We start from the raw sequence: 20449 nt of genomic DNA on the forward strand, positions 1-20449 counted from the left end.
CTATTTTAATCTCTGCAAATACTCTATGTCTGCAGGAAGGGTCCCACTTCATATTTTAAGAAACAGAGCTACCTGGCCTAAGGCTGGTGGCTGAAAGGTGTCTTACCATGTTTCAAGCTCTAGCCCAGGACACGCCACATTCCACACCTGGTCTTGTAAGTCAGGTCTCAAGCTAGGGGGAAAGCAGTCTTGTCAGGAGAAAGATCTAGAGACAGGAGCCCAGAGTCAACATTGCAAAAAGACCCAAAAAGTGGGAACAACATGCCTTCCACTAAAGGAACCACTGTGTGAATGAATGAATCTGCTCCCAGATTTTGTGTGTGTGTGTGTGTGTGAGAGAGAGAGAGAGAGAGAGAGAGAGAGTGCATGCATTTGCACCCATCAATGGCAGACGCAGAGACTCATAACTAGCCAAAGGATCGAGAATAAATGTTTGTTGCCTGTGCAGTCATAAGAGGAGCATCTACATAGCCCCCACCATGTCTCAGGAAGTAGAAGGAGCAGAAAGAGTTTAAGTGCCAAAGCAAATGGGGGGAGCAGTGCTAGACATCAGACTTCAGCCATGGCTCGGTAGCGACAAGCCTAAATTCACAGCATTCGGGATTACATGCACAAGATCTGTACAAGGCGGGGCCTGAAAACATGAAGTCATGCAAGCAGGAGGAGCTCATGGGAACCCCTCTTCTCTGAGGATGTAAACTCAGCAATGGTTGACATGGTAGGGAGAGGCGTTGTCAGCAGGGTAGCCACTAGTAAGCCGTGCTCCTGCTAACAGCCCTAATGAAACACACACACACATACACACACACACACACACACACACATATACAAACACATACACACACATACACACACATATACACACACATACACACACATATACACACACATACATACATATACACATACACACACACATACACACAGCATACACACACATATACACATACACACACACATACACACACAAGCACATAGACATGAAAATAGAAGAGAGGGCATTTGGGAGAAGGAAGATGATGAAATGGGAGGAGGGAGATTCATACACTTCATATATGCATGAAAATGCCATAATAAAGCTCATGCTGTGTGTGATTAGCATACGCTAACTAAAGCAGTTTTAAAGCTGAAAAGGAAGGATGTTCTATGGAGTGAGGCCGACTCCCCCTCCAGGCTAGGTGCCTCCAGGGTGCTGCTGGGAAAAGGCAGGTCTACAGATAGCTATGACTGGTCCTCCCATCACCCTTCTTTACTAACCAAGGAAGGCAGAAGCAACTTTCTGAGGGCAGGAGGAGGGGAAAAGAAAGGCCTGGTAACTTCCGCCCACAGGCTCTCCTCGCACCACGGCCCTGGGCCTCTTTCCTTTATTCCTCTATAGTCATGTTCCCTCCATCCCTCTCCTTCCCAGCTGCTGGCTCCCACTTCCCTTCACCCACTTGCAGCTTTCTTAGCTCTCTGAGAGACAGCCCAGCCTCCCCGTGCCCTAAAGCTCAGCTTGCCACTGAGGAGATGTTCGATGCAAGTGCTCTGTTTACCCAGTCCTCCGCCTCCCAAATGGAGAAGAAGGCTGTGGCCCCCTTTGCCCTCACCAGGAAGTCCACTGTGCTGCCTGCTCATCAGAGCTATGGGAAGCCACAGTCCAGCTACATCCAACAAAGCCTGGGTGACATGATAACTGACAACTGTGTCATCTTGTACTGAGTGCCATCATCCATGGTCGTCATGGACATTGGAGAGCCATTAGGTGCCGTCGCTAATGTCACACTTGCAGTTCAGAGATGACTAGTCCACAGATGCGAGGTGAAGACAGGTGAGTTTGACTCTACCTCACGCCCCACGATTTATCTCCTCACTCCAGGAAGATATGAACATGTACACGCGTGGCCCTCTGTGCATGCGTGATCACAGCAAACTCACGTCATATTCCGGAATATATGAGTCACCTTTTCCTGAGACAGAATCATATCTCAGACATTCTGTCATTTTGTCTACAAGTATTTCAGTGTGTCCCTTTGTAATGTGAAACGATTTTTACTGCATTTTTGTTTAGTGTGTGTGTGTATGTGTGTGTGTGTGTGCGCACGCGTGCATGTGTGTGTAGGTCAGAGGCTAACTTGGAAGAGGCTTCACCTGTCACTTACTCTGCAGAGTGACTGAGGCTGAAAGATATTCCCCAGAGGCTGTGGAGTGTCTGCCCCAGCTTCCCCTTTCTCTTGGTAACAAGGGAACCATTAGCAGCCTAGGCTTGATTGCTTGCAGTAGCTCCCCAAAGCCTCAGTAGTGCCTAAGGCTTACATCTTGGCTTCCAAGCAGCATGTGTTAAGCCCTTGCACTATGGCAGATTGGGCCCTGAAGCCTGGTGCAAAGCCACAATAGCTAGATCACCCTGGAGACCTTGTGCTAACTCTGTCTTTCACCTAAGTGCAGGAGGAGGGCAAAGGTCTCTCTGTGTTTCTTCTGGAAGCCTCTTCACTCAACCAGTTCTGTACATGTGGGGCATGCCGTGGATTCCACTCTAAATCCCTGGCTTTCCTGGCTGAGTCCCCCCTTAGTCTGAAGATGACAGAGCAAACCCCTCAGCCTAGTGCACAGGGCAGAGCCTGCGGTCTGCCCTCCCACACTGCTGTATCACAGACACCAAAGGGACCAGAACAGACTGCCCTGTCAGGGGACCCAGAAAGCCTTCAGCCAGCCAACTGCTGGGATTCTGCAGTTGGAATGTCACTTCTCCAGCTTTGGGCTGTGTCCTCTGTTTAAACCTGAGCACTATTCCCGCCAGCTGTGCCGTTAGGTTTGCTATACCACAGCTCAGATCTGAAGTCTTCACAGCAGCTGGAACCTCAGTTCAGTGTAAAATGTTCACCAGGAGGCCCAGTGTGTAATCCCTGGTACCACAGAAAGGCAGGAAGGTAAGAAGAAAGGAAGGAAGGAACCAACCAACAAACAAACACGCCAACAAACACACCCATGCTCGCAGGAAGGTCAGTGGGTCCTGAGAATCCTACTGGCCACTCACCCAATACGGAAGGTGACATTTCACCTCCCGGCCATTTCACACACTGTTTCCTCTGCCTGGAGACTTCTTCCTTCCTCTTTCGTCTACCAACTCCCATCTGTGCCTCAGGACTTAGCCAGGAAGACATACTCTCCAGGGAATCTCTCTGGATGCCCCTCTCCCTACCACAGGTGACAGGTCCTTTCATGGTCTGAAATTTACCACTATGCCCATGTCTAGTCTTCCATCTGCAAGCCAAGCTGTGTCTGAAGGTTCCCAGTCTCCTGCAGGACCATCAACTGGTACTGGACTCAGCACATACGCTTTGTGTGCTGTCTGCAGCTTTGTGTGCCAGGACCCCAAGGTCAGAGCAGCTGGATGAAGGAAGGAGTGGAGCCGGTGCCTACTGGGTCTTCTAGTGTCCAGGTGATGGAAGAGCAAATAAATCCAGAATAAAACATCTGGATGAGCACCCCCAGAGCTGTGTGGGTAGTGGGACTTAGCTGTCCCTCCCCAAAGTATCACTACATGCCTGGCATGCATCAGACATGTGATGGCAACTCCCAGTTGTCAACTTGACTTTATCTGAAATGAACTACAGTCCAGAAATGGAGGGCTCACCTGTGAACCTATGGTCCAGATCCTGAGGCTGGAAGACACAGGCTTTTGATTCAGATCTTGATGTGGGATGACACAGGCATCTGTCTTAAGATCTGTATCTTAAGGCATAGTGGCCATGAAAAGCTTAGGCTCAGGCAAGGTAGTATATGCCTTTAATCCCAGGAGACAGAGGCAGTCATATCTCTGAGTTCAAGGCCAGCCTGGGACAGAACAAGTTACAAGTAAAGAGCAGCTTAGGTCCAGGCAAGGTGGTCACACCTTTAATCTGGGGCATTCCTTCAGCTGGAGGCCCACATAAGACAATGGAAGAAGAAAGATTTCTTCTTCACCTGCTTGGATTTACTTGCCAGCACATCTTTTGGATCCTACTTCTTCAGGATTCCATCTTATAAAGAAAGCCAGGCAAAACACCCAGCCTCGTGGACTGAGCAGAGGCTAGATTGTTGGACTTCCCATTCACAGCTGCCCATTGTTAGGTTAGTTGGACTGTAAGTCATTCCAAGAATATGTAGAGATATTCCATAAGTTCTGTGACTCTAGAGAACCCTGACTAATACAAGTACCGTGCACAGTATCTCAAATGCAAGCTGTATTTCATCCCACCAGGTCCATTTTTCTCTAAATTGAAACTGGAAAAAAAAAAAAAGCCCAGAAAGGGTAGTAAACACGGTACCTGGCTAGGAAGCAGTAGATGCAGGACTCCAATCAGTCTCTTACCACACTGTAAGTCTATCTTTCTGTCCACAGCAGTGTCCCCTGAGGACACATTACACATCCCAAAGATCCTTGTATGAATGGAAGTAAGTGTTCCCACGTGTATTGGGTCAGAGGCAACCGTCTCCTCATTTTGGCACGCGCTGAATCTCATTGCCATCCCACAGAGCACTGCTCTGCTGAACAGTTTGTGAAAGACTAATTACCTAAGACCAGGATGGAGATGTGAGGGACCCCAGAGCCCCCTTGTTATATACGAGCGATTCTGAGCCCCAGAGAGTTGCCAGTGCTATCCTCAGGTTGCACAGCCCAGCCCCTTAAGGAAAGAAACAAGTCTTGGCACCCCGCCCAGAGTCTGCACAGGTGGAATTCACACACCCTCCTGTAGAGGCCGCCCGGGCTTCGAGAGATGGAAATTGCTAGGAGGGGTAACTATATAATGCAAAGAAGTATAGAACAAGCAAAAACCACAGAGCCACATGCACAGGCCCTGCTAAATGCACCTGCTTCAACTTAAAGTCCAGAGAAGGGAAGGACTTGTCCAAACCACCAGACAAATTTGACCCTCAGCTGGTACCAGAGCTCAGCTACCAGTCTAAAGGTCCACCCAGTCTTCCCCACAGGGCCAGGGTGTGACTATGGCTTCTCTCCTGACCAGAGGTTACTCCAGGGAGCACCAGCCTCTGCCAGACTTGTAGCAGATGACATGAGTTTAATGATGGTATAAAAAAATAAGTACCGTTCTCAGACTTTACCAAACTCCCTGTTTCTTCTCTTGATCATTTTATACAGGATGCATTAACTGTTGGCTGATCCCTGAAATCTCTTGAGCATGCATTTGATGGCAAAGGAAAATGACAATATTTATATTGTGTGTGATCTGTATATATGTGGGTGTACACATCCACGGTACACACATGGGCACACATGGGCACATGTGTGTGCCCACACAGCCAGCTCCAGGTGTGAAGGAAGCAGTAGTGAACACAACAGACACCGTCCCTACTGTTCCTGCCCCCAGAAAGATTGCATTCTGGGAAATCGGATCCTTGTTAAACAATTCGTTTCACAATTAATTAGCCAATTAAAATGGCGGTAATTGCTACACAGAGAAGTGATTAGCTTTGCTCCCAGTAGAAAGTGCTGGCTAATCTGTTGGATGTTTTGAGAGCGGACATTAAAACAAGATTCAGAAGTTCCCTGCCGTGATTATAAGAGGAGAGCAGGGAGGGGGAGTTCTTGTTTATCTGAAGGATAAAAGTGAGGCGCCCTTGGTCAGCACCCATTCCTGGAAAACAAAGCTTCAAGAGCAAATAAAGATATCCCAGGGGGCTGAAGAGATGGCTCAGTGGTTAGGAGCACTGGCTGGTCTTCTAGGGGATCAGAGATCAATTCCCAACACCCACATGGCAATCACAACTGCCTATAGCTCCAGTCTCAGGGGAGTTGGCCTCCTTGGGTACTAGGCAGGCACATGGTGCATAGACACCTATGCAGACAAAACACTCATAAAAATTATTTCTAAAGATATTTCAGGATGCTCCATGCCAACTCCTTCTGAGCCCCCACCTGCCAAGCCTCTGTTTATTGGGTTAAAGACGAAAGGTCAAAGGGTCAGAGTGGTTCCCTAGCACTTTGAAAGTCAGCTAGAAACTTCCAAAGAAGTTCTGGAGCCAAGCCTAGGCTGACATGACCTGTAATGATCCTTAGAGCCTTTCCTTGAGATACACTGTAGCTTCTAAACTTAACTGTGTATGAGCGCATGCATTCATGAGTGTGTGCATGTGTACCAGCATGGGTCATGGTACTTGTGTGGCCGTCCTTGCCTTCCACACTGTTTGAGACATGGTGTTTGTCGTCCACTGCTGTATACTGCAGGCTAGCTGACCTGAGAGTTTCTGGGGATTTTTTCCTATCTCACCCTGCCCCCCACCTCGCTGGACTCACAGAGGTGCCCTTCCATACCCTACTTTTATGTAGGTTCCAAGGATTTGAACTCAGGTCAGTATGCTTGTATGGGCAAGCATTTACTCTATGGAGCCATCTCCCCAGCTCTAACTTCTGATCTGCAGAGTCATTTAGCCAAGGACTTAGAGCCCTGACATCACAGGAGTCCTTTGGTTGTTGACAACCTCCCTTCCATGGGCCTCAGAGAAGAATATAATGTTTTCTGAGAACTTTTGGGTTCTCTGAGATCCTCTGGGATCAAAAATCGAGAGATCTAGGTGGGAACTCCATCACATCTCTCAGAGGGAGTGGCTCTTAACTGGGATGATCAGACACCTTCCCCCTGAGATGAATGGGTCTTGAACAAAAGGTTTTAATATTCCACAAATTCGAACAGAGGGAACAGTCCCCTTCATCTCTCAAACAAGATGCCCAAGTAAGGTCTTCATGCTGCCTTTCAAGGATCATAGCACATTTTCCTTCTCTATGGCAATACCACTTCTTGGCACAGCCAAACCTCACCCAGAGTTTCTGCTTTCCAGTTTCAGGACCAAAACCGTCTCCTCCTAGCCCAGTTGGGTCTCAGTGTATAAATCACAACAGACTTCACTTTTCATATGGAGAGAAAAAGGCTTATGTTTTCCAGAGCCATGGTTTGACCTGGCAGTCATGCACCTGGGCCTGACCCCGTGGAAGCCTTCCCCCATCAACAGTGCGCTGGCTCTCAGGAGCAATTTCCAACCTCCAGATGAAGTCAGCTTTGAAAGGAGAATATGAGCTGTTCATTGGTCAAGGAGCCTTCCTGGAAGCTGCTCCAGAGCCCAGGCTGGTCCCACCTCAGTCCCTCCTTGGAGGTGGGGAGTCTTGGAATGCCCACTGCTCTGCTACCCTAAAGCAGACATTCAGCCTTCTTAGAAGAAGCTGAAAGTGGGCGTCTGGACAGGCGGACAGGCGGACAGGCGTGTCCCAACAGCCCTCCTCCTAGGCAGCCTGCCTTTCAGGTTTTTGAAGAACCCAGTGCCTGTGGATTCCATAATGAGGAGGGATTTGTTTGTTGAAGGATCTTTTCAGCTTTATTGCTTAACTGGAAGGTGAGAGGAAGGTGGGGGCGAGATGGGAATGGCTCGCCTTCACCTCAGATAGTCCACGTTCAAGCTTTGTCCGCAGCTGCCTTGAGTCAGCAGGCAAGGGTTTTAAGGATGAGGACTCAGCAGTCAGGAGTTCTAGTCCTGGGTTGTTTCTCTTCGATTTGTTTCATGACCAGGGGCAAAGCCTTTTTGTTCTCTGCAGTTTAGCATCCCTGTCTATAGCATGAGATGTGGTTGTAGGACCAGTGTCTCGGTTTACTCATCTGTGCAATGGGCATTATCCAAGTTCACCCTTTATCATTAGCAAAATCACCGCAGAATCAACTTAAGGTAATGAGATCTAAACCAAAGATCTCATTTTAATGGTGGGTAGCTAGAACTATAGAACATGGAAAAAAATCTCACCAACATAGACACTTCCTTGGTGGTGACTCCTATCAGATTGCACAACAGAATCTATTCTTTTAAGAAAAGGAAGAAAAAAAAAACCTTTTATCTTGAAAGGCTTCTTGACTTGCTGGGAGAATTGCAAAGTTATATCTGATTGACCCCACAGAGCCCTCACCCAGCTCCCTCTGGTGTTGGCATGCATTGTAAGGTGTTAGCAACTGAGTGCAGGCTTTATTCCAGTCCTCCCTATGTTCCTGCTAGCATCCTTCTTGTTTCAGAAATCCAACCCTGGGGTATCAGCTTTTACATGGTTGTTAAGTCACCAAGCTGTCCCTCGGTCCCTGGCAGTTCCTCAGGACCCTGATACTTTGGAAGAGCACCACTTTGCAAGCCTTTGGTGTAACGTCTTCAACTTGGGTCTGTCAGTCTGACCTCTCTCAACCTGGAAAAGCTGATGGATTTGGGGCAAAGGATGCCCATCCCAGAGTTCCTGTCTCATGGCTGACGTAGTCACTGGTCACTTCATTGAGGTGGTGCCCATCAGCTTTTCCACTGTCAGAGAAGAGAGTCACTAAGGTCAGTGGAACCCACACACTAAGTTCAAAGAGTGAGGAAGTAAGCCCCACCCCTCCCCCGGAAGGAGGAATATCAAAGAGCAGTGGACCTGTTAGGTCACCACAGTGGCTAATAAACTTGGGGGGAGCTTCTTTGATGCTGTACAGTTCCCCGTTTCTCCTTGGTTTCACCCGCCAATTTCACCTGAGCGGGGGCTTGGGTAATTATTGCTGTGCTGTGCTGAGGGCAACTGTTTCCTCCATCCTTCAATCTTGCTGGTCTTAGTTCTGCCCTGGAAAAGTTCCCTGGGACTGGGGAGGAGGCTCAGCAGGTAAAGTGTTTGCCATCCATGAGGTCCAGGCTCAGCCTCCAGTGCCCAGGGAAAAAGCTGGGGGGTGCAGCGTCGTGTGCCTTTAACTCCAGTGCCAGGGAAGGAAAGATGGGAGGGTTCTCAGCTCACTGCTCAGCAACCGCAGCTGAATTTGTGTGTGCCAGATTCGGTGAGAGGCCCTGTCTCCAAAAATAAAGAAGAGAGAGAAGAACATATTTCTCTCCTACACCATACCGCACCACATACACGTACACACACATACATACACATACACTCACTCACACACACACACACGCACACTCAAAAGAGCACACACATACAACTGCATGCACACCACACATACGAATACGGGTGCCTGCTCACACACATGTATATATACCCACAGATGCATGAACACACACACACACACATGAATGTGTGCATTTATCTGTGCTTCTCTACCCATCTAGTAATTCCTTTGCCTTTTCTCGGGATCACACTCCCATCCTACTACAGTTCCCACTGCCCCTCAGGTGAAGGTGTTGACAGGCCCCATTTGGAGTTTTATAGATACTTCATCTTGAGGATCCTCATTTCCTTCTTTTCAGTCTTAAAGCCAGCCAACTCTCCAAGGAGCTCTGGTTTCTTCCACACTGCTTCTGGGTGCTCTTGATGGCTTGAGCAAGGGGCATATATGTAAGTCCTTACCATCAAAGGCCAAATCTGAACGACTCCAAAACCCAAACTGTTTTCAGCACCAACCAAGAAGATGAAAAAAAAAAATCCGATTTTGAAGCATTTTAAGAGTTGTGATTTTTGGAGTAGAGATACTCAATCAGTTAACTACATAAATAGTCAAAAAAATTAAAAAGTACAAAATCTAAACCACTTCTGGTCCCAAGCATTTGGGACAATAGATGTTCATCTTGTCTGCGTGTGTTCATATATGCACATGCAGGTAACATGTGCTTACATTTCTATGTCAGTCTGTGTATAGTAAGGCAACCATGACTGAGACTGCTGGCTCCAACTCTAACAGTGCAGAGTCCTCCACAGCCAGCCTCTGTGCTCACTTCCGAGACAGCAGACAGGTTCCTACCGTCCTCTCTTTACTTACCTGTTTGTTCAGTCCTGGGATCCATAGAAGCAGATTTCCTAGGGCTAACCTGTGCTCCTGCGAGAAATTCTTATCTAGAGTTCGGTGTTTACAAATGTTATAAACCGTTCCTTTGGCCTTTATCACAAATGCTCATTCTGTCCCTCCCTGGCTGGGCTGGTGTGAGGCAAAGCTTTCTCAACATCTCAGGCTCCTCCTGGGTGAAAGGATTGTGTGAGGCTCTGTTTGGAAGCTCTCTGCCCGGTAGGAGCAGGTAAGAGGAGGCATAACGGGCTTAGAGCCGTGCCCCCGTGCTCTTGTAGTGCCTGTTGTGATCCTAATATCACGATTCTCTAGTTCCAGTTTGGGCTCGGCTGATGGCGACCCCGTCTTGCTCAGTCTTCTATCCTGAAGCACATTGGAGGGGCACGAGCATCCACTCCTTTATGTATCCGACTCAGTGAGTTGGAACCTGCCAGGCTGAGAGCACCTACTCTCTCGCTAAATAAACACGGATATAAGAGCTGCGAGCATCGAGCATCAGGTTCCTGGAGGCTCTCTCTGCCCCATCACGACTTGTGAGAGCCCACCCAGGCTGGTGGGAGGCAGGGCTCCCTGTAGTGAGTGTGGCCTTTGTCCCCATTGGCTCCTCTTCCACAAATAGCAGGCCTTCCTGAAAGGGGTCTCCCTTCATTGAGAAGACACCCCATGCCACCCTATCTCCTGACTTAGGAAGCTCTCCTGAAACGCTTATGAATAGTATCATGCCTTCCTTGCCTGGCTCACAGTTTCCTTGTCTGTGAAGTAAGGAACTTAGTTCAGACTAGCAGCTGGATCTAGCAAGTTGTGGCCTTTTGTTTTTCTTGTGTATTTGGAATTTTGCTTATTGGCTAGTTTGGGCTTATTTTCGGTTTTGTTTTCCATTTCTTTGCATTAAAAGAAAGACAGAGACAGAGGGACACACCCAAAGAGCTCATGCCATGGAACTTGTGTGGAGGTCAGGAGACAACTTGCAGAGTTAGTTCTCTCTTTCTATCACATGGGGTCTGCGGATGTAACTCAGGTCCTCGGGCTTGGTGGCACATGCCATTACCCACTTAGCCATCTTGCCTGCCCTGTTCTGTTTGGCTTTTGTTTTTAAATTTTCAAGTTGGTGACTGATATGGCCCAGGCTAGTCTCAAATTCATGATAGAGCTAAGGCTGGCCTTGGAATTCTGATTCCCCTGCCTCTACCCACAAGTGCTGGGATTATAGGTGTGCACCACGCCCAACTTCAGTATGGTATTGATATGTATATGACAGAAGTGTCCACCACTCCTGCAGTGACCACATATATCTATGATGTGAAACTGCCCTAATTAGATAGATCTCATTGCTTTGTATCTAACTTTTAAAATCAACAAATAAAATTTCTCATTAAGAATATCTTTATGTTTATAAAAAAATTGAACTGCCAGTAGAGTGAATTCTGAGTCCCTTCCTCCCCCAAATTTCCTTTATTCTTAACATCTGTGAATTATTTGTACTCTTTCTAACAATTGAGGAGCCAAAACTGATATATTTTAACAAAAGCACATGATATATTCATATTAAATTGGTTTTTTGGTTTTGCCTCATGTTAAGGATTCAACCAAAGACAAGTGCCCTGCCCCTGGGTAACACCCCAGCCTGGAGGGCTCCTGCTTTGGGCTGTGCAGAGATCTGCGGTTGGGATAGGCACAGATGCCATGTGCTCCCGGTCTTAGACACCCCATGTGCGTCATCCATCACACTGCTGTCTCACGGTTCCTAATGTTGCGATAAAACACCAGGACCAGAAGCAACTTGAGAAAGAAAGTGTTCATCGCAGCTCTCAGGTTGACCTCCACCACCGAGGGAAGTCAGGGCAGGAACCTGGAAGCAGGAACTGAACTAGAGGCCATGAGGGAACACTGCTTACTGGTGTGCTCCTCGTGGTGTGCTCAGCCTGTGTTCTCCTATAACCCAGGACCACAAACTCAGAGATGGCACCATCCGTGATAAGCTGGGTCCATCCATATTCATCATCGATCAAGAAAATGCACCACGGGCTTGTCCTCAATTAAGATCTCTGCTCTCACATATGCCTTGGTTTTTGCCAAGTTGACCAAAACCAACCACCACCACAGCCTTCCTTCCTCTGGTAGCCCTCACTCTTTGCTGTGGCTGTGTGAGCATCCGGACCAAGCTTGGCCTCACTCCAGACCAGTGAGCATTTCCATTTGCTCCACTTCAAAAGCCCCAGTCTCAGCCTTGCTTTGCCCTTTTCTGCCCTGAGAGATCAACCCTGCTGATGGCATCACCCGGAATCCCCTGCTGCTGGCTCTAACACAAGCTACAGAAAGGACCAGCAAGAGCTGAGAGGGTAAGGAAGAGAGAGGCCGCTGTATGTTCCTACAACACTTTCCTTCGGTGGACACCTCCTGTCTGGCAGTGCCTACAGCTCTTTTAGATCATAGCTCCCACAGGTATCTGTGCCCACAGTTCTGGTCACCCCGGTCCTCAGCAACACAGCTAACCCATGCCCCCCCCCCATCTTCCTTCCCTCTGTGGCTAGCCTCTGGGTCTCAGTATCTCTGCCTCCTCCCTTGTCCCTGCCACTCCTCATCAAAGCCTGCATGTGCATTGTAGGTACAGGACTCCAAGCTCCCCCTTCCCCAGACCCAGGCAGCAAGCTTCATGCTCCCTCTGCCTCGGCTTCCTGCGTGGAAATGGGCCACATGTTTTAACCAGTTCACAGGAACAACAATTAGATGAGGAAATGTCAGCGTGGTCCCAAGCTCAGTGCCTGGCACATGTGAGCGCTCACTGAACGTTCATTTAGCACATTATCATTAGAATTCACAACCTTACAGCTTCGTGATCTCCCTTAAACATAAATAGAATAAAATTGAATAACTTATAACACAGAAAAGGCCACCACCATATCTGCAGGGATTGCTGTATAATCTTCTGATCTCAAAGTGGAGTTGAAGCTCGGGCAGTAGCAGCTGAAGTTGTCACTATAAAGCAGAGGAGTTTTGAGGATGGTTGTGACCTCCATGATTGTCACATGATGGTGGCCATATGGAACTTCCCTCCCTCTGTTCAAGTAAGATTTATGAATTGCTCTCTTTACAGCAACCATGCAAATCTTTAGCCAGGCCATTGCTCAACACTGCACATTTCTACCCATAAGACAGAATGGCTGCATAGAGGCTAGGATCTCACAGTCGACAGGTTTTTGCACAGGAACTAAACCCATGTCTCCTGGTCCCACGCCTAGTGCATGTCGCAGCATCTGCCCTGCCCTTTCTCTGACAGGGACTTTGACACATCAATACCCACAAAGTTCACCTCACCGCAAAACACCTTCCCACGTCTAAAGAGAAGCATCACTCAGCCATATGCATTCCCTGATTAAGTAAGCAAGGCTCTTAAGAAATGTAAAGTGATACTATTGAGGGGTGACCACCTTCCTCCTTACCAAGTTCCAACAAACAGCCTCCTCCCTGCTTCCTGATGCCAGCCAGGCTCCCCAACCCACGCCCGGCTCCATTTGATCCCTTCTGACGCGTTGCCTGGGAGAGGAGAAAGACCCAGGGAGGAGGGAGCAGAAGAGGTGAAGGCTAACATCAAATCCTTCTACCAGCATATGAGTACTTGCGGGGCCACAGGAGGAAGGGACGAGTGTGTCTGTGAGTCTATGACCCCTCTGAGCTGAGACCTGCTTTCCCTTGTTGAGCCTCAGTTGCCTCCCGTATAGAACAGGCGGCTGCTGCCTGCCTCCTGAGAGCAGCCTTCACAAATGCATGGCAGCCAACCCCCAGCAGACCTTCAGTGACAGTGGCTTCTCCACCTAGCACAGCCTTTGACCTTTCTCAGCCCTCAGGAAATCTAGTCCAGCTTGAGGCTTCTGGGGTACATAGAGTAATGACATTGAAGAGTCACATCTGGAGTTTGCAGACAGTAAGTCCCGGAGTTCTAACGTTCTAACTCTTGAGACACATATCTATGTGTCTCTGTGGTTTCCCGGGTTGTGTGCACACAGTCGGCGCTTAAGACATTGGATCACTTAAGTTAAAGGGCCAGAGGCTGGGGTTTGGATGCTGGGCCATGCTTTCTGCCCAACAGAAAGTCCTTCACGCTGGATATTTATAAAAACTCTGGATCTCCTAACAGACCAAGGTGGTCAGGAAAGTATTTTTGTTCCCTTTAGAGTGCCTAAAACAAACAGACTGAGACTATAGGGTTGGCTGAGTCGCTAAGGGTCCCCTCTTCTGACATAGTAGTCTTTCTTAGCAGGCTGGCTGTATCTTTGACAGGAAGGAAAGGAGCCCCCTTCTGCTAGACTCCGGGGATGTTTCTCTAATCCTTGGAGTTCTCCCTGGGGAAAGCACTTGTATCAGGGACCCCACAGTGGGAACTGAATTAGAACAAAACTCCAGGCTTTAAGCCTTTCCAACAGAGTCTCTCACCCTTCTGAACACTGTAGACTCAGAAGGAAATGGATGTAAACCAAACAGTACTCAAGACTAACAAAATTAAAACCATCTAAGGTTCTCAGACACCCAATAAATCAAGAGGACTACAAACCATGTCCCTGGCTGTCCCCAGACTCCAGGCCTGGCTGCCTAGCTGCTGTGAAAAGGCTAAGGTAGCAATCAAGCCCCGGAGCTGCTGTGGGGAGCCACGTCTGGGATCCTGGCTCTCTTCTAATCATGCCACAGGTCACTAAATCCTCAAGCAGGGCCCAGAGAAAGAGGTAGGCAGGCAGCTAAGAAGGGCCAGGGCTCCCGGGCACACTTGGTTTGTCTCTCAATGGGGTCAGGGACCCACTTCAGTGAGCACACAGTTGTTTCCTAAGTTGCCACGTCTCCCTGGAACCTGCCTTTGGCCCTGCCAAGAGGAGCCAATGGGAAGCAGTTAGGGTCTCACTGGCCTGAGCAACCACTGGGGACTGGGCAATTCAGGAACTGTGGACAGACTGGTGGCCCCAGTTTACACAGCTCAATGAATACCTTCTAGCTGTCTGCTTTCTATGAGCCCATACCAGGACCTATGAGTTCCATACTGAAGTGACCTGTACAGTCTGCTAAAATTTGAGCCCAAGGAGACAAAAATGCAAAGCAGAGCTTGGGAGAAGATTCAGTCAGGAAAATGCTTGCTGAGCAAGCATTAGGGTCTGACTCCAACTCAGACCCCAACACCCATTGGAATGGCTGCATGTGAGGGCACCGGGAAGATACCAAGCATCTCCTGGATGGGCTGTTGAGCTACCCAGATTAGGGCTCTAGATTAGGGGTTGGGGACCTGGGGATCAAGCTCAGTTGGTGGAGTCCTTGCCCAACATGCACAAGGCCCTGGGTACAATCCCCAGCACCACATAAGATAAAGCACGCCCACCACCCTAGCACGTGGGAGATGAGGCTCGGGAACCACAGCTACACAGTGAGTTTGAGGTCAGTCTGGGTGTCCATGGAGCCCTGACTCAAAAATAATACCTAAGTTGGATGTGATGATGCATACCTTCAGCCTCAGCATTCATGAGGCTGAGTCAGATTAGATCCCTAAGTTCAAGGACAGCCTCGTCTATACAAGGAGTTCCAGAACAGCCAGGGCTACATAGAGGAACCTGTCTTGAAAAGCAAACAAACAAACAAAAAATCTGACATTAATCTCTGGCCTCCGCATGCATGCACACAGATGAGCATGGGCACTTGCACAGACATTCACACACACACGCACACACACACACACACACAACACACACACAAGAGGAACTCTGGAATTGTTGCTGTGTGTCTCAGCCTACTCCGTCAGGGCTGAGTGACCTGGTCAAGTGGCTAAGTGTGTCTCCTCTAAGTCCCCTCCCAATACCAAAAGCTATCTTGAAAATGAAACCAGACAGCGGCTGAATGAGGAGGTGTTGTGTGGGAACCTCACTAATGTGGAGTGACAAGGCTATCCCTGTACTTTAGAGATGAAAAACGGAGACTCAGAGGACAAGTGACTTCCTCCGGGTCACACAGCCATCAGAGGCAGAGCTGGATCCAGACTTGGTGTTCTCTCTGGGATTCTGCCCATGGGTTCCTTCTTCCTCCTTCACTCTATGATGGCTACCCAGACTTGTCTCTGCCGAGAGCTGTGCTCCAGCTCTGGAATCCCGACCCCTGAACTCGCTGTCTATTGGGAGGAACTAGTGATGAGGGCTAATTATAAGCTCAGCCACTATTTCTGGAGAGGAGGCCAGAGCCTTGTCTGGACCCAGCTAGGCAACCCAAAGACAGTGGTGTTTGGGATCAAATTGGAAGCTCTCAGTTGCCTAGACAAGGAGTCGGGAGCCTGGAGTTAAGAGTGTTCACGGGCCAAGTGTGGTGGCACTCATCTGTAATCCCAGCACTCGGGCAGTCTCAGCAGGAAGATTGCAAGTTCAAAGTCAGCCTGGGCTAAGTGATAAGACCCTGTCTCAAAAAACAGACAAGGAAGCATTGAGGAACGAGGACAGGGCTGGAGAGATATCTCAGTGGTTTAGAGCACTGGCTGCTCTTCCAGAGAACCTGGGTTCAATTCCCAGCACCCATACGGCACTTCACAACTGTCTGCAACCCCAGTTCCAGGGGATCCGACACCCTCACACAGACTATGCACGCAAAACATAAAGGCACATAAACATAAAAATAAATAAATCATTTTTTAAGAAGAAGCACGAGAGAACAGAATGCATCGTTGGAAGACCAGAAGTGGGGGTATAGGCAGCAGGAGGAGGTGGTGGCTTGGGATTGGCAGAGGATGGATAGAATAGTGAAGGAATGTGCCTTATTCCTGATGACACTAAGGAGTTGTATTCCTCAGGTCCCCATGCCCTTCACCTCTGTCTTAGTGGCTCCTTATTGCCCTCTGATGGGCTGATTCAGCTACTAAGGACTGAGGGGGGACAGGGTACAGAGTCTCTGATAGCAGCCAGGAAGCTGGAGCCAAGCACAAAGCTTCCCCGGAAGAGCCACGTGGAAGACAGCACCTGGGACAGCTCTCAGTGACTGCTGCGACTCAAAGCAGCTCAGAGCCTTCCTTCCTCCAGCTGTTCTACAAATACTTTCTAAGTGACTGAAAGTACTGGACCCTCTTGGGCACCAGAGAAAACTGAACAGACAAAATTCCGTCCTTTTGGGGGCTCCCTGCCAGCTGGAGGCAGAAAATAAACATTATAAATCAGCATACAGGTTTATCGAGATCATTATAGACAGAAAGCAGAGGGAGCCCTTCCTGATTGTCACCAAGTGTGCCTTTGAGCTGTGTGCTGTCCTGGGAAGAGGGAGGGAGCAGGCCTGTCCACAAGCTGCAAAGTATCTGTTCTCAGTAATGCTGGGAGCTGGGAGCTGGGAGCTGGGAGCTGCAACCTCTGCATTGTCGCCACAGGGAAGAGGTTCAGGAAGATTAAGAGATTTCTCTGAAGTCACAGTTATTAGTGGCAGAGCTGAAATTTGAGCCCTGGTCTCTGGTGGCATCTGCCTGTGCTCTGGCAAAACTCAGAGGCATATGCTGGCATCTCCTCTGGCTTTAAAATCCAGGCAGTGTTTGGACATGTGTAGGTAAGGCTGGGACGGAGAAGGAAAGAGTCTTTCAGGCAGATCGGAGATGTGAGAAAATCATGGGGCTCTGAGTTAAAAAATAAAAATAAAAATAAAATCATCACTTTGATTTCAAAAATGAAACAAAATAAAACTTCACAGCCAGAACTAAATCTAAGAAGCTAAGTTATCTATTGAAAAAGAACCTGGTGCAGCTCGTTGCCCTTGACCTCAGAAACCTTCCAAGCTGCTGCCTAGGTGGGAAGGAGAGACCAGAACCTCACAGCCCAGATTCCCCATGTTTTATGGAACCATATGATTTTAGCAGACTTGTTCTAAAAATCTGCCAAACTTGGCTTGCTGGTGTTTTCAAGGGAGTTTTTGGATCAAACAGGCTTGTGGATCAAAGTATAATGCCTACCACTTGAATAGCTTTATCTCTCAACAACATACTAAGTCCCCAAGCCTCCTGCACAGAGAATGGAATCCTTGCTCCCCTCAGAGGACAGACACCCCAGTCTGCAGGCATCCTGGGCCCAACTCAGACCCCACAGGAAGGCAAAGCCCACCACCAGCAGGAGGCTCTGGAGAATGGTGAACAGGCCATTGGTCTTAGACCTTGGGCCCACCCCCCACCAAATCCCACCGTAACCTTGACATTGGAGCAAGTAAAAGTTCCTTTGGGAGGAGCTGTGACAAAATACCTGAGGAACACAACTTCAGAAAGGAAGGTTTATTGAGACTCACACTTCAGAAGAGACACGGTCCGCTGTGGCAGGGAAAGATGACAGCAGCTATTAAAAGCAGTCCGGTCATATAAAGCACAATGGACTGAAGCAGGGCCCACAACAGCTTCCAGACCCACCTCCAGTGACCCATTTCCTTAATGAGATGCACCCACTAAAGATTCCACAACCTTGCAAACAGCACCGCCAGCCTGGGACCCAGTGTTTTACACACACACACACACACACACACACACACACACACACACACACACGAGAGCCTGCAAGGGGGCAGTTCACACTCAAACCACAACAGGACCCAAACAGGAACTATTCAGAGACCCATGAGGAACCGAAGAACAGAGCTTCAAGCCCCCACCACCCAGAACTCTTAGCTGCACATAGAAACTTCACCTGCTTTGCACGGACAAGGGCCTTATGAGTTACCAATGCAGGGCCTCACCACCTGAAGCCATTGGGGTCACACCTTCCCACCTTGGAACACTAGCCTACAACCCACTCACAGGCTGGAGAAGTCCAGCTTCTCCCTGACAGCCAGGGAGAAAGCCAGGGAGCTGCAGGCCCAGTGCTGGATCACAAACAGCACACTTCCAAGTGTTGAAAACCAAGATGCTGGAGGCGGGGCTTAAGAGGCCATCCTAGTAGGAGCTTAAAAGACATAAGTGCTGAGAGCAAAGTACGGCTCAAGAGGCTTCAGATTGGAAGAATATCAGCGGCTGGGCTAGAGATGTTTCCTGTGATATTCTGGCAAAGAGTGCACCTGCCTTGAGAAATTAGCTTAATTAGAATTAGAATTTAATTTAGCTTGAGGCTAAATTAAACAGTAATAGACTATTTTCTTGATGGAGTGGAGTCCAATTTTGTTGCATGGTTATTTTTTTATATATATAAAAACCATACAACTTTTTATTGTTAAGTCAAAGAGGTATCAAAATCAAAGCAAAACTTACAGGGTAAGAAAGACTTAACGAAATTGCTAAGGAGCATCAAAGGAAGTGGAACTGTAACTAGGCGCAGGGCAATCATGAAGTGATGAACACAGGAGGGATGAGGAGGGACAACAGTGAGAATGTGCGGAAGATTCCAGGGGAGGTGACCTGCTGTTACTTTCATCCCTCACAAGCGCCTAGGAAAATGACTAATGGGATAAGACTTCTAATCTCCCCTATGTCCATAAGAGCCATCCTCCCCATCGGCGCTGTCTCTGTCATCTTCTCCTTCCTCAGGCTCTTTTTCACCATCCTTCAACTCTAGCTGGCCACCCCCCCCCATCTTCATTATCGTCATCATCCAGCAGGTCACCCTCCTCAGCAGAGTCACCTGCACCTACCTCAGACTCCATCTGCACATCAGTCTCATCTTTCATCCCAGAGGCGCTGCTCTGCTCTTCTTCAGACTTTTCAGTCTTCATCTCTACTGCTTGCTTGCTTTGTTCTTTTTCATTTTTTTTTCCAGAAGAGAATCCACTTTTTGTTTTATCTGAGTCAGCTCCTTTTTAATGGCCTGAAGTCATCACCTTTCAACTCTCCAGACTTGGAAGAAGATCCCAGTTGTCCACTCTTTGAATTGAATCCACTTTTGCTCCTTCATGAGGTGTTCCCCAAAACATGCTGGTGTTTGGAAGACACCACAGCTGGAGCAATAGGAGGAAGAAGAGGAGGAGGAGGAGGAACACAGGCTGGGTAACTGTACATCCTGTCATAATAATCCCGTTGAAGGTCATGGTTCAAGTCAAATGAGGACCTGAGCAGAGGGGACAGAGAAGGGCATTCTGGGACTGACCTGTACATCTCTGCTGCAGATCGTTTCACACCTGCTTTTCCTCCATTCACTTTTGGCTCTGCAGCCAGGTTAATATCTAAAACCTGGCCAGTGATCCTTCTGCCATCCTCTCCAGCTACAGCAGCCCGGGCATTTCTTTCATTAGCGTACCGGACAAAGGCAAAGTCTTTATGCACAGAGCAACCCACAATTGTGCTACACTTTGAAAAGATGACCTCCACATCGGACTTCGTGACCACCAGAGTGTTGAGATTCCCAATGAATACACGGGAATTCATGGATCGAGGATCTGTCTTGTTGGTAACATTGCTAGCCATCTCCTCTGACAATGAGGTTTCTCACAAAGCTGAAAATGTAGCTGAAGATCAAAAAAATCTCACAAGAGCAAGGAGAGAGAGAAGAGACTGCCTCTCTTACTGTGGGTCTAGGCCGAGACACCTTTCGCTCTCTGTCTCCTCACAAAACCTGCACGGTTATTATTAACCACTCATTGTAGGTTTACAATGAAAAAGAGCAAGTAGATAAAAAAAATTTAAATTACATGTGTGTGTATATGTACTGTATATGTACACATTGTATATATATTTACAGTTTAAAGAGGAAAAACAACACCAATAAATTTAGGATTTGGAGCAG

At 48.3% G+C, this 20449-nt stretch overlaps 1 pseudogene; it reads right to left on the bottom strand.

Moving 5' to 3' along the window:
* Positions 1 to 19186: 19186 nt before the first annotated feature.
* Positions 19187 to 20226, bottom strand: LOC110293301 (annotated as a pseudogene).
* Positions 20227 to 20449: the final 223 nt, after the last annotated feature.

The sequence above is a fragment of the Mus caroli genome, chromosome 4 (genome assembly GCF_900094665.2).
Source record: "Mus caroli chromosome 4, CAROLI_EIJ_v1.1, whole genome shotgun sequence".
NCBI classification, from domain to species: domain Eukaryota; kingdom Metazoa; phylum Chordata; class Mammalia; order Rodentia; family Muridae; genus Mus; species Mus caroli.